A 15,802-nucleotide genomic window follows, 5' to 3' on the forward strand; every position below is an offset into this window, starting at 1 on the left:
TCCATAATCTCAGCAAAAGTCTCATGGACTTTTTGCCTCAGCTCAGCCTCTCGTCTATACCTATCTCCTATGCTCTGTTCCATAATCTCCAGGTCACATTCTTTGGTAATCTGGTTTTAGCCTGCATCACTTCAGACAGAGATTTTGAATATATTCATTTTGAACTGGTTCTGTGCTCTCTCTAGTTCTCTCTGTGTCTGATAAGGATTTTACAACATGGAGGAATGCTTTTGAGGGAACTGAAATTTTTTTTAGTACATCATACCCCCAAGGAAACAAAGTGTATGACATGTTTCACAACTGCTACTAAATCAGGACTTAATTCTACCTTAATCCTGTCCATTAGTATAGCAAAAAAACTCTCTCCAAAATGATTATAGCCACAAGCATACAGTCAAGAAAGATAAAACATCATGTAAAGAACTATGATTAGAAAAGCCATAATAATTGACCCAAACTCACCTTTATTAAGCCAAAATATCTACTCGTGAAGCTATTGTTTCTTGACATAACATCCATCTAGGCACAAGTATTTCTAATGGACGTGTTTCCATCTCTTTGACCTTTTTCTGAAGAATTCTGTGCTTTGAGGGGCATTGTTTTCCAACAAAAGTTTCAAAGGACAGCCTTTTTTACCTTTGTGGAATGAAAAGTGCATTGTGATGGGAGGAAAATCAAAAGGTGTCCACAATACGAATATTAGAAAAAAATTAAGAGGTATTAGAGTAACAGGATACAAGATTAATAGGCAGAAATCAACTTATTCATATTACCAGTGATTAGAATACTGAAAAAGACATCAAGAAAGCAATAGCATTAGTAATAGCCACACAAAAGATGAAATACTTAAGAATAAGCCTAAACAAAAAGCCAAAAAAACAAAAGACCTGTACAAACTACAGTACATTAATATAAGAAACCAAAAAGGAACTACACAAATGGAAAAATATCCCGTGTTCATGGATCGGAGGACTCAATATAGTGAAAATGTGAATACTACCCAAAGCAATCTACAACTTCAATGCTATCCCGACACAAATTCCAGCATAATAATTTAAATAAGTGGACAAAGTAATTACCAACTTCACGTGGAGAGGGAAGAGGTCCAAGATAAGCAAGGAACTCCTCAAAAAGAAAAACAAAGTAGGTGGTCTTGCACTACCTGACCTGAAACAAACACAGTTGTCAAAACGCCTGGTACTGGGGTAATGATAGATGCACATAAAAAATGGATCAGGATAGAAAATCCAGAAATAAAAACATCCACATGCAGCCAACTGATTTTTGACAAATTCCCATAAGCATTAAATGGGAAGGAAATACCCTCTTCAATAAATGGTGCTGAGAAAACTGGATATCCATCTGCAGAAGAATGAAAGAAGACCCCTCTCTCATCCCATGCATGAAAACTAACTCAAGGTGGATCAACGACCTAAATGTAAAACTCAATGCCATCAGGATCATTAATGAGAAAATCCATGCAAATCTATGTGCCCTATTACAGAGAACATGTGGACTACCAGAGAAACTGAGGAGCCACACCATAGTGAAGACAAAATCGATGAGTGTTACCTATTAAAAATAAAACACTTATGTACATCAAAATATTTCATTAAAATAGTAAAAAGAAAGCCCACATATTGAGAAAAGAGATTTATCGATGACATAAGAGAAAAAGGATTAATTATTAATATCTACAGTATACTATAAGCCTACAACAAGAAAAAAATCTAACAACCCTTTGAAAAGGTGTGCAAATGAGTGACAGACTATTCATAAAGGGTGGCACCCGAATAGCTAATAAAAACACAAGGAAATGCGCTCCTTCACTAGCTTTCTGGGAAATGCAAGTCAAAACAACAATGCGATACCATCTAACACCTTTAACCATAGTCCAATTTAAAAAAAAACTTAAGAACATCAAGTGCTAGAGAAGGTGTATTGAGATTGGAAAACTTTTCCACTGCTTGGTGGCCTTGTAAATACATACAGCCACTATGGAAAGCAATTTGACAATTCTTAAAACAGATGGCAATTGAAATACCATTAGTGGACATATACCCCAAGGAAATAAGAAACAGAGCATGAACAGACATATGCTCCCCCATGTTCACTGCAGCATAGTTCACAATAGGAAGAAGTTGAAAACAGTATAAATTCCCATCCGTGGACGACTGGATTAAAAAAAAAAAACAATTTTTTTGTATACCTGAAAAACAGCAATGAACCCATGAAAGACTTCAATACATGAGGTGATCAGGAAGATATTATGCTGAGTGAAGTTAGTCAATCACAAAAGGACAAATACTGTATGAATCAACTGCTGTAGGGACAAGCAACAGGATGGGCCCAAGCTTAGGCTTGCAGGGCATCTGGTCACAATGCCAGGGTGGCTAGATAGCCTTGTAGAGAGCCTGACTGGTGCAAACAAACCATACAAAATCCTCTCTAGATATGTATCTTGAAGTTAACTTTACTGAAGGGTGCCTGACGTCAGCTGGGATCAAATTTTTTAAGGTTGTGGAAGCAGATGTTGTATACTGAGGGGAATCCACGCAAAGATATAACAAGGTCCCCTGGACAGGTAGACATCCCTATCAGAGGGAAAGTTTAATGTGAAAGTCCACTAAGGAGAGGAGAAAAGGGGTAAACACGTCTGGGGGAACACAATGGGACGATTGCTGGTTGGACAAGTGGGAGGACCAACCTCCAGCTGTGGGGAAGACTGACTGAAAATTCTTTGATGGACTCTAGGGGGCATTGTTCCTGGTGGTATGCACAAAATAGGCCACATTAAACTGGGCTTCTGGCACATCCTAGGGACCAAGGCTGGATGTCATGGAACATTGGATATTGAGGGCATATAGCATGCTCCCAAGGCTGCATCCGTGAGATCCAATGCAGAAAATTCACTAGGCAAACTGCACACGACTTCAGATGCATTGATAATCTGAGGAATCAAGACGGAAAATAGATGGTGTCTAAGGAAGCAGAAGAAAGCTGTATCAAAATTGTTGAACTGTAGGTTAGCAGACAAACATGATCTTGCTACGTCAATGCCCTATATGCTGTATTACATATTATTCCAGACAACCTGTGACTGACATTCCCAGTGAATATTATTGTACATATTTTTCCTGAGAATCAACTCCCATTGTTTGTGTAAATGGCATCTAGCTATGAAGGGATTGATTATAAGTGAGATACCAACTAATTCTACATGGAGAAGTACACCACATCCATTACCAAAGCACTGTAAATCATACAATCCGAGGCCACAGGAGGGAATAGTATCAGAGCCTAAATTGTGAGAATATGGTTTGTACACGGCTATAGAGGACAGTGGCAGCCCAAGATTCACTTGTTGGGTCAGCATATGAAATAAGCTTCCAGTGATTTCCCTCTATCCATAATAGAGGTGTGGGAGGAAAGATGACTATAGACGATCACAATGTTACATTTTACTTGAACAGTTAAAACCTTATCAGTTGATCTGTCTGATGCATGTGTTGGGCATGATCTGGTTTTCAACTTTTTGTGTGTTTTTTTTGTTGTTGTTGTTCATACTGAGTTTTATCTCATATGTGTTTTGTCATTAGGGTAGGGTCACCCCCTTGAATTTTCATGATATGTTTTTTCAGTTTTTCAGTATATGAAACCCAGGATTGATGAACCCATCAGGACAGCAAGTAGTACAGTGGGGTGGTACAGTGGGGTGAGGGGTGTAAAAGGGAGCTGATGCCAAGGAATTCAAGAAAGAAGAGGATGTTTTGACACTGATTGTGGTAACAATGGCATAATCATGCTTGAATGCTTGATGTAATTGAACTATGATACAGTATGATATCTGTATTAGCTCCCACTAAAATTGTTTTGGGGGAAATGTCTCATTTGGAATAAAACCATGTATATATGAACTGAAACTCTAGTAGCAATATTTTTTAATTTCCTGATCTATATCTTATTTTGTTAACCCATTCATGTATTGGTGGGCATTTGAGTTATTTTTTATATTGATGTGCAAGGATCTATTTGAGTCCCTGCTTTCAATATTTTAAGGTAGGCACCCAGAATTGGAATTGCTAGGTCAAAGTCATACAAAGGAGTCCTGGTGATGTTGTCTGAAATGCACTGGACTTCTAACTCCAAGGTACGCAGTTCAAACCCCCAGCTACTCTGTGGGGGGAAGATGAAGCAGCCTCAGAAACCCAATATAGAGTTGCTATGAGTTGGAATCAATTGGATGGCAGTGAAATGTCATTCCGAACTGTATCAATAGACACCCTTGTGATAGAAGGAGGAAAGATTAAAGTGGTATTTCTTTTTACTTTGATCCACAATTAATGCTAATGAAGTAGTAGTCGAGAAATCAAAAGATGTATTGCGTTTGGCAAATCTACTGAACAAGACCTCTTTAAAGTGTTAAAAGCACAGATGTCTCTTTGAGGACAAAAATCTGCCTGACTCAAACCATGGTATATTTGATCACTGCAGATGCAGGTTAAAGTTGTCCAGTGAATGACCAAAGAATATAGATATATTTGAATTCCGGTATCCCCAAAGAATATTGAAAGTACCATGAAATTCCTGAAGAACAATCATGTCTTGGAAAAATTATATCCAGAACACTCTCTAGAAGTGAAGACGGAGAGACTTTGTCTCAAAAGCTTTGGATGTGTTATCAAGCTAGAGTAGTCCCTAGAAAAAGACATCATGCCTGCTAAAGTAGAGGGTCAGTGAAAATGAGGGAGATTCTTGACAAGATCAATTGACACAAAGGCTGAAAAATGGACATCAGCATAACAATTGTGAGAACTCTTTCTGTTATAAATAGGGTGGTTATGAGTTGGTTCTGATTCAATGGTATATAGCAACAGCAACAAATCTTTTTTGGAGAAATCCTTATTAACGCCCTTTGGCCTTTTATTTGATGGGGCTGTTTGTATTTTGGTTATGATGTAGGAGTCCTTATTAGATATATTATTCACAAATATTTTCTCCTATTTTATAAGTGGCCTATTCACTTTCTCTACAGGACCCACTGTCACCAAATTTTTAAATTATGATAAAATCTTATTTATTTACTCTTTTTAAAATCATTTTATTGGGGGCTCTTATAGCTATTATCACCATACATACATATATACATAAACTTTGTCAAGCATATCTGTACATTTGTTGCCATCATCATTCTCAAAACATTTTCTTTCTACTTGATCTCTTGATATCAACGTCTCCTTTTTTCCCCTCCATTCCTCACCCTCCCTGCCTGCCTCATGATTATTTCCTCTTGTTAAAGGCTGTTCCTAAGTTTAATGCAATATTTAAGAATTTATTACCAAACTTACGGTTACGAAGTTTCACCTCTGTGTTTGAAGGTATAAAGTAAGATTCCAGATTCATTATTTTAGAATAAATGAAATCCAGTTGTCCCTGAGCCATTGGTTGAAGACTTTCCCCATTTTAAAGACTTGCCATCCTTGTCTATATGCAATTGATCATAGATATATGTATTTTTTCTGGTCCCTCAGTTCTATGCCTCCAATGTGTGTGTTTATCATCATCTCAGTACTAGATTTTCAGTTAATAAGATTTTATATTGGGAAGCATATCTCCTCAAAATGTGTATTGTTTATTATTAAACGCTTTTATTGCGGGCTCTTACAACTCTTTATCACAAGTCATACGTTCATCCAGTGTGTCAAGCACATTTGCACATATGCTGCCATCATCATTTTCAAAGCATTTTCTTCCCACTTGAGCACCTGATATCAGCTGCCTATTTCTTCCCGCTCCCTCCTCCACCCACCATCCCTCACAAATCCTCGATAAGTTATAGATTATTATTATTTTCATATCTTACATTGTCCTCCCTTGCCCCTCTCCCATTTTTCTGTAGTTTGTCCCCCTAGGAGGGGGTTGTAGATTGATCCTTGTGATTAATTCCTCATTTCTCCCCCCACCTCTCTGAATCCTCCTGGTAGCTCTACTTTCCTTGTTGTCCCTGAGGGGTTTATCTATCCTGGATTCCCTGTGTTGTGGGCTCTTGTCTGTAGCAGTGTGCATGTTCCGGTTTGATCATATTTGTAAGGTATAATTGAGGTCATGATAGTGGGGGGAAGTAAGCACCAAAGGACTAGAGGAAATGTGTGTGTTTTATCTGTGCTATATTGCACCCTGTCTAGCTCATCTCTTTCCTGTGACCCTTATTCAAGATGGTTTTGGCTCTTCTGGGCACCTCATTGTTCCAAATAAACATGAGAATTGGCTTTTGCATTTCTACCAAAAAGACCGTTGAATTTTCATATGCATTGCATTAATGGATGTATGTATGGATTGTGATAAGAATTGTATGAGCCCCCAATAAAATTATTTTAAATACATAAATAAGTAGGTAAGTAAATAAATAGATATGTAAAGAACTTGGAGGAATATTGATATATTAGTAGGAAGCCTTCAAATCCATGAACACAGTACGCCATTACAATTTTTTCATCTTATTAATATCTCTCAGCCATTCTCCAGAGTATTTTATGTACAGATTTTTCATCTCCTTAGCTACATTTATTGCTAGATATTATGATCTTTTAGATGCTATTATAAATGGAATTGTTTTCTATATTTCCTTTTATAATTGGTCATTTCTAGTATATAGCAACACTATCATTTGCATGTGACTTTCTTTCATTCCTAGCAATTGTTTGGTTGGAATTTTTATTGCCTCTAGTATAGTTTCTGCATGTGCATTTTTCCAGAATGCATATATAAATACACATACACATTCTATAAGTAGAGATTTTAGATTTCTAACTTGAATTTATTTCTTGCATAATTGCTCTGGTTAGAATTTGCTGCCAAATATTTAATACCAGGTTGAAAATGGAGTTGTTATCTGGTCTTTGATCTTTGAAGGAAAGTTCTCAGTGTTTTGCTCTTGAGTATGCTGTTAGTTGTGTTATGTGTGTGAATTTCTTCATCATATTAAGGTAGTCCCATTTTATTCCTAGTTTTTATCATGTTAATAAGTTGCATTTTTCAAATGTTTTTCTGCATTGGCACGTGGAATTTTTCAATTATTCTGTTAATGTGTTGCATAACACGGATTTTCTTTTTTTTAACATGAAAACGATAATTTATTGAACACCTATCAATTCCTGACCATTGTGCAACGTGCTTAACAACCATGCTCTCCATTTTAAAAAAAATCCATCTAGATAGACGGTTAGAAGCAGTTTCATAGCAACGCTTCAGAATCCTGAATCACCCACCCAAGGCCACACAATTACGAATTTGAATCCAGATCCCTCCTCATACCACATGTAGAAAAATACTATTTTAGCCAAATCTCATTTATAAAATTCTAAACATGTTCAGATATGACAACATCTTTCATGATACTAATAAAAGCAAAATCGATTATGTTCTTATCCTGCATCTGGAAAGCAAAGTGTTATCACAGATAATAGTAATAGCCATTCTTGTCCTTCATTGCAAATAAGACAAACAAGAAGCCCTCTGAGTCAAATGTAAAAAACCACATTGTTTGATTTAGCCACAAACATAATGATAGAAAACCACCTTGGAGCATAGCAACAGCCCAGCCTGCACTTGAATAGAGAATAAACCCAGAGGTTCCTGAAGAGGTCACACGGGCGACAGAACTCAACTCGGTGGCGGCACCAACACAGACAACAGCCCAGGCCCTTCCACAGGGCCACAAGTCTCGATGACTTTGTTTTAAGTCAATGTCTCTTCATGCTGCACTATTCCCCAATGTCTGCTTGATGAAATACCACAATCGCCATGGGGTCTACTCTCCTGCACTCTTGGGTAGACTTTGCTGCCACCCCAAAACCCAGAGGGATGTCTGCCATGGAGTAGACTACCACTCCCTGGTACTGAGAAGTGTTTTCGGTAATTCGACCAAGACCAGATTTCAACACGTGGTTCCCCTAGAGGAAGGACTGCTCTGCTCCGGGCTTTACCCACACTTTATACTTGGTATAGGGCGCCAGGTAATCCAGAGCCGTGACGTGCAACCGGAACTTGTGGGTCTTAGTGAATTTTCCGAAGCAGGTCCCCAGTGACACCAGCTTGTCCCCGGAGATGTTGGAGGCCAGCTTCAGAATCTTCTCGCTCACGTAGTACACCCGGTCTTTGTGCAGCCGGAAACAGTAGGTGCCGTCGGGCCGGTCCAAAAGCAGCTGAAGATTCTCCCCGATGTATTTCGCGAGCTTCTCGAACATCACGCGGGTCTCCTCTTCGGTGAAAGGCCGCATTTTCCCGCTGGGCAGGACCACGGGATCCACGTGCCTCACACCGGAAACGGAAGTGCCCACCTGCTGCACCCTGACACCTCAGACTGGCCCCTCCGTCGGCTTTCTGTGCATCCGGATTTTCTTATACAGAAAAAATTCTTACATTTCTGAGGTAGATCCAAATTGTTCAGGGTGATTGTTCTTTTGATAGGCTGTTGGATTCAGCTTGCTTGTATTTTCTTGAGAATTTTTGTACCTGTATTCATAAGGGATATGGGCTTGTAATTTTATTGTAGTGGTGGTGTCTTTGTTTATCAATGTGTCAAAGCAATGTTTGTCTTATCAAGTTATTTGGAAAGAGTTTTTCCTTATTATATTTCTTTGGAAGACCCTCAGTGAGGTAGATTGACACAGTGGTTGCAAAAATCGACTCGACCTATAAATATATATAGCCACAGGGAGGAGCCAGTCAGGGTGTCGTGTAGCAATGATGAAACATACAATCTTAAATGTTTCCTTACCCCCACCCCCAATATCATGATCCCAATTTTACCTTACAAATCCAGCTGGTCCAGAGGATGTACAATGGTACAGATAGGAGCTGGAAACACAGGGAATCCAGGACAAATAAAGCCCTCACGACCAGTGGTTAGAGTGGCAATACTGTGAGGCTGGAGTGAAGGTATGGGAGAAAAATGGAAGAGATTACAAGAATCTACATATAGCCTCCTCCTTGGGGGATGGAGAGCGGCAAAGTAGGTGAAGGGAGACAGACGTCGAATGGTGTCAGATAAGACAAAAAATAATAATTTATAAATTATCAAGGGTTCACGCGGGGGGGGGGGGGGAAATGGGCATGGAGGGGGGAAATGAGGAGCTGATACTAAGGTCTCCAGTAGAAAGCAAATGTTTTGAGGATGATGAGGGAGACAAATGTACAAAACTGATGAACACAATGGGCGAATGATGGATTGTGATGAGTTGTATGAGCCCCCAATAAAATGATTTTTTTTAAAAAGAAGAAGAAATCAAAGCTAAAAAATAATAGATTTGAACATAACAATTGTGAGTATGGCACAATATCCTGCAGTAATTCATTCAGTTTTGTATTAGGTTGCTATGAGTTAAAACAACTTAATGACAGCCAATTTTGGCGGGGAAAGGGAAGAGTTTGAGAAGTATTGCAGTCAAATGTAATTTAAATGTCTGTAGATGCCACAAATAAAGCTGCCTGGTCATGAACTTTCACTTTTGGTAGAGGGGGGTGATTATTGATTAAATCTTTTCACTTGTTATAAGTCTATTGAGCTGCTCTATTTTCCCTTAACTCACATAAATTTGTGTGTTTCCAAGGGAGCCCTCCTGGTGCTCATCTCTCACATTTTAAGTCAAACTAAAGCTTTATCCATTTTATGTTTCTTTGAAAATAATCAATTTGGGGCTTGTTGATTCACTCACTTCATTTTATTAACTAATTTGTTCATATTGGCTGTAATATTTATAATATCCTTCCTTCTACAATATCTGGATTTACTTTTGTTTTTTTCTATGTCCTCAAGATGAAGATATAGAATACTGATTTTAGATATTTGCCCCTTTTTGTGTTAATATGTTCAAGTGGATAATTTCCTCTTTGCCTTCTCTTTGTTGTGTCCCTTAAGTTTTGAAAAACTAAATTTTGTTTTCAATCGTTTTCCCTTGTCATTTTTAATCATTTGGTGTTAAAAATTATGCTGTTTAACTTCCCAATTTTGTGATTTTCCACCTTTCCTTCTGCTATTTTTCATAATTTTATTCCATTGTGCTTGGATTAAATACTTTCTAGAGCTTCATTCTTCCCAATGTATTAAGACTTCTTTGGTAGGTTAACTTTTGATCTAGCTGGAGATTTACACATGTTCTTTCAAGAGAGATACAAATTGTGCTGTTGAATGGAGTAATTATGTATGCACACACTCACACAAATATAGCCTAGTTCATATGCTGTCCAACTCCTCTATTTCTTGAGTGATCTGTTTAGAGATTCTATACAAGTCGAACTATATATTCCTCCCTTTAATTATCTCATTTTTTGTCTCATATTGGTGAGGTTCTATTTTTAACTACATATATTTTTATAATTGTTAGTATTCTTGAGGAAATGGACCTTAAATAAAGAATAATGCCTTTTTCTTTTAATAGCTTTTGATTAAGATCTATTTTATCTGGTATTAGTATGGCAGACCCTATTCTCTTTACTTGCTCTTTGCCTGGAATATTTTTTTCAGCTTTTCACTTTTAACCTATTTTAATATTTTTTTCATCCTTTCACTTTTAACCTATTTTAATATAAATGTATAGTCTCTTTCAGACAGTATATAGTTGGATTTTCAGTTTTTGTTTATCAAGAAACTATATCAAGAATATAGTACGTAATCCCCTAAACCACAACTCAGTCCCTTGTTTATTGCTATGATGCTGAAAACAATATCACAGATATTTTACATATCAATAGGGTTACCCATTGGTGGATAGGTTTCTGTGGAATATTTTATCAAATAAATAGACTAAGAATAAATAACAGGCAGTCCACTTATGATAGATTAAAACCTGAATACCTTAAGAAAAGCCCTGTCTGATACAGTGTTGGAAGAAGAACCCCTCAGGTTGGAAGGCACTCAAAATGTGATGGGGAAGGGAAGCCTCCTCAAAGTTGTGTGGACTTTAATGAAGTTGATCTGGCACAGCTTTGGGGATCATTATTTCCAGATGGAAAAAAAACTCAAAAGGAGAAGAGTGAGCTGAAAACAACTATAAAAAATGGAAAATGAAATGTGGCAAGTATGAATCTAGTCAATAAATCATCAAAAGTAAAATAAAAATTAAAAAATCAATATCCTTTGAAAATCCTATAGAGATATCAAGTAGAATTAGTTTCAGGGGGTAAGGAGCATATTGCGGGGTGGGTGGAAAAAAGGGAGATGATGTCAAGGAGTCAAGGAGGGAAAAGAACGTTTGAAATTGATTGTGGTATAAATTGTACTGCTTGATGTGATTGAATTATGAAATGATATGATATACATATTAACTTCCAATTAATAATGAGAAAAAGAGAGAATTTATAAAGTTAGATCTAGATAGGATGTTAGGATATTCCATCAACTTTTTTATTACAGACATGACAAAGCTCAGGACAAGGGACTTGCTCATGTTATAAAATCTATACTAGACTCCTGATGTTGTTGCAATCAGCTTGATTCACTTCTCACTAAATCATGCTGTCTCAATTATTTCCTTGAGTTTAAAATGTTTCACTAACTTTAAATACTGTCCTTATAAACTAATTAGAATCCTACCCCAAAAGTGTTTTCTACCCTACAAAAATGTAACTTAAACATATGATAGCATAGCATGCAATTATTCTTTCAAGAAAGGTATTAGCTTTAGAAAAAAGAAGAAATCAATATCCTAGGCATTGATAAGCTGAAATGAACTCATATCTACCATTTTCAATCAGACAAACATAGTTTACTATCATGGGACTAACAAATTGAAGAGGAACGGTGTGATATTCATTATCAAAAATAACATTATAGATGTATCATGAAACGTTGTGTTGTAGTATAATATTTGTAAACATGCACAACAATCATTTAAGTTTACACCTGAGACATTAAATTCAGTAATGAAAATATTAACGTATTCTAACATCATTTTCTATCTGAAATTAAGGAAACATGAACTAAGAATGTATTCATAATTATTAATGATTGAAATACAAAAAAATGGAAACAAAGAGGAAATATGAAGAAAAAGTATGACCTTGGTAACAGAAATAAAGCTTGAAATCCCATGGTAGAATTTTGAAAGACCAACGACTTTCCCTTTATAAATATATTTTTCAACAGTAAATACCAGCTATAGATATGAATCTCACCATATGTCATACACAGGAATATATGTTACTATATATAAGAGAAGAGTCTATAAAGAAACTCAATATCATCAGCCAAAAAAAGACTAGTGGAAAACTGTGGAAAACACCATTAATTGCTCATATGTAATTTCAAGTTGAAGCTCAAGAAAATGAAAACAAATCCTACAGAATTAAAATACTACCCCGAGTATACCCTACTTTAATTTATAAACCATTGCAATAACAAACATGATACACTGAGCACTAATTACTGAATACCAGAGAAGTTGTGGGATGATATTAAGATCATTATATGTAAAGAAACCAAAAGGTCAATAAAAAAATAAGAAAAAAGAAAAGATCAAAGCAAATGTCAGAAGTGACTCCTACATTTGCTCTTGAATGTTTTGAAAGGGCAGTTTATAAAGGTAAAATAAAGTAATTATAAACTGAAAAATGAAGATCATTTTCAGCATCTCTTAAGCTGAAAAATAATTCAAGCCTTGAGTTAAAGTATAGAAGGATTCCAGGGGACAATGTTCACTGATGCAAGATTAAACAGGATACAGTAAGCATCCAAAGAAGATTGAAGGAATATACAGAATTACTGAGCTGAAAAGTATTGTTTGATATTCAATCATTGCAAGAGTCATTCATGATCAAGAACCAGTGATATTAAAAGAAGAAGTGCATGCTCCAGGAATTGACAGAATATCAATAGAAATATTTTAAGTTGATCAAGTACCAGAAATACTCACTCATCTATGCTGCCAAGAAAGTTGTGAGATTGCTGCCTGTCCAATTGACTGGAGGATATCCATGTATGTGCCCATTCCAAAGAAAGATGGCCCTACGAAATGCATGAATTATCAAGTAATATCTTTCTTATTACAGGCAAGTACATGCATAGATGTTTATTAGAGAGCTGCAATAATTTCAAGATGTATTCACAAGAGTATGTCGGGAAAGGGATATTATTGTTGATGTCAGGTAAATCATGGCTAAAAGCAGAGAATATCAGACATAGTTGCTTGTGATTCATTGGACTATGCATAGGTATTTTATTGCATGTATCATAACAGATTATGGATAACATTGCAAACAATTGGAATTCCAGAATATTTTACTACATTCTTATAGAACTTGTACATAGTTCAGAGTTACTAGTCTTAACCATACTTATTCAATCTGCATGCTGAGTAAATAACCTGAGAAGCTGAAATATATTAAGAAGAATTCTGTGCCAGGAATAGAGGAGGCTCATTAACAATCTGAGATATGCATGTGGCACCACCTTACAAGCTGAAAACAAGAACTTGAGGCATTTGCTATGGAAGTTCAACTATAGCCTTCAGTATGGATCAGAATTCAATGCTAAAACAAAAATAAAAATACACTGAAAAACAAGCCACAAATGGACCAGTAGCAGCATCATGATAAATGGGGAAAAGACTGAAGTTAAGGAGAATTTCATTTTACTTGGTACCACTATCAATGTTCATGGAAGCACCAAAGAAATCAAAGGATGTGTTACATTGGACATATCTAAGTCACAAGACTTATGTAAAGAGTTGAACGTAAAGAAGTCACTTTGTGAACGAAGACGCTACTCAGGAAAACCATGATCTTTTCAATCCCCTAATATACATGTGAAAGTTGACCAATGAATAAGAAAAAAAAAGAGTAATGCATTCAATCTTGGTGTTAGAAAAGAGCATTGAACGTACTAGGAGCTGCCAGAAAATGAGGACGATAAAACTTGGCCTCACGTCTTCTGAGCATGTTAGCAGAAGGGATCAGGCCCTAAACAAGAGCATCAGGCATGGTAAAGTAGAGATGCCGTGAAAGAGAAGTCCCCCAACTAAACAGATTGACACCATGCTTGGAGCAATGCACTTGTACACAAAAATTATTAAACCGGTGCAGGACCAGGTAGTGTTTCTCTTGTACATGCTATTGCCATGATTCAGAATTGACTCAATAACACCTAACAACACAAATACCCCAAATCAGTCCCTATAGCTTTCTGTGCTGACCTCTTTAACTTGAATTTATATAGCTCAGCAGATTCCCTCAGAAGATGTATTATTTTGATTGGTTCTAATTTTAATCATTTTATTGGGGACTCATACAACTCATCACAATCCATACATACATCAATTGTGTCAAGGATATTTGTATATTTGTTGCCATCATTATTCTCAAAATATTTGCTTTCTACTTGAGCCCTTGATATCAGCTCCTCATTTCCCCCACCCTCCCCGCTCCCGTCTTCCTCATGAGCCCTTGATAATTTATAAATTATTATTATTTTGTTATACCTTTCACTGTCCGATGTATCCCTTCACCCACTTTTCTGTTGTCCATCCCCCAGGAAGAAGGTTATATGTTGATCCTTGTAATCGGTTCCGCCTTTCTACCCCACCTTCCCTGCACCCTCCAGGTATTGCGACTCTCACCACTGGTCCTAAGGTGTTTATCTGTCCTAGATATCCTGTATTTCCGGCTCTTATCTGTACCAGTGTACAGATAGCCAGGCACCATCAGCTTTCTTCACCACATTTGCTTATGCATGCATATGTCTTCACTGATTATATCGGGATGGTGGGCACCCTCTGATATGATATTTTGTTCTTTAATGCCTGGTACCTTGTCCCTTCTACACCTCATGGTCACACAGGCTGGTGTGTTTCTTCTATTTTTTAAGATCCCCCAACAAGGCTAAGACAAGTGTATTCCTGAGAAAATATGTGTACAACTGTCCAGTGATAACAGGCAAATAGATAATTTGGCGGGGAGGGGTGTGTGGAACAATCCCATTTAAGTACTAGGAATTAGAAACTCAAGAGTGATACTTTTTGATTCATCATAGAGTAGACCTGGGTTAAAGATATATCAGGAAACAATAACTTTCCATTTTGTTATTTTTGTCTGATAAAGATTTATGTAATTAAAGAGCAACATATATTTAAATGTATTTACACTCATCCATTGCTGGATTTTGTTTGCTAGTTTTTGTTTGAGGATGTTCACATCAGTATTCCCACAGGATATTTGTGTATAGGTTTATGTGTGTGTGTTTGTCTGTGACATTCTCCACATTTTATTATCATAGCAATCTTACATTAGATTATAGTAGAGGTTTTGAGAATTTGTAAAGACTTAGTATTAATTAAAAAAAAACAAACAAAAACATTTGGTCACATTCACCAGCCCAGTCATCTACTCCTCAGTTATCTTTGAGAGCTTTTATTTATTTGTTTTTTACTAAATAAATTTCCTGTTATGAGTTTGTTCAGATTTTTCATTTCTTGAGTCAATTTCATTTGTTTCCAGTATTCTAGGAATTCTCTGGGGTTGCTAAAGAAATCTAATATTTATATAGAATTATTCATAGTATTTCCTGAAATTCATTTTATTCCTTAATTTCAGGATTATTGTTGACGCATTTCCTGATTTACTTATTTAAGGCTTCTATGTTTTCTTCTTTGTCATACTAGCTAAATTTTTGTCATTTTTGCTTTCTGAAAACCAATTTTCAGTTTCATTTATTATTTTAGGTTTATTTTTATTTTATTAATGTTAATATTGAAAAATTCCACAAAGAAAATTGGGTATTTAATGTTATTTATTCTCTCTTCCCCATTAT

The 15,802-nt window shown here is 36.4% G+C and overlaps 1 pseudogene; it reads right to left on the bottom strand.

Moving 5' to 3' along the window:
• Nucleotides 1-7,603: 7,603 nt before the first annotated feature.
• LOC142434371 (60S ribosome subunit biogenesis protein NIP7 homolog pseudogene) lies at nt 7,604-8,308 on the bottom strand (annotated as a pseudogene).
• Nucleotides 8,309-15,802: the final 7,494 nt, after the last annotated feature.

This window comes from Tenrec ecaudatus, chromosome X, assembly GCF_050624435.1.
Source record: "Tenrec ecaudatus isolate mTenEca1 chromosome X, mTenEca1.hap1, whole genome shotgun sequence".
Classification (NCBI taxonomy): domain Eukaryota; kingdom Metazoa; phylum Chordata; class Mammalia; order Afrosoricida; family Tenrecidae; genus Tenrec; species Tenrec ecaudatus.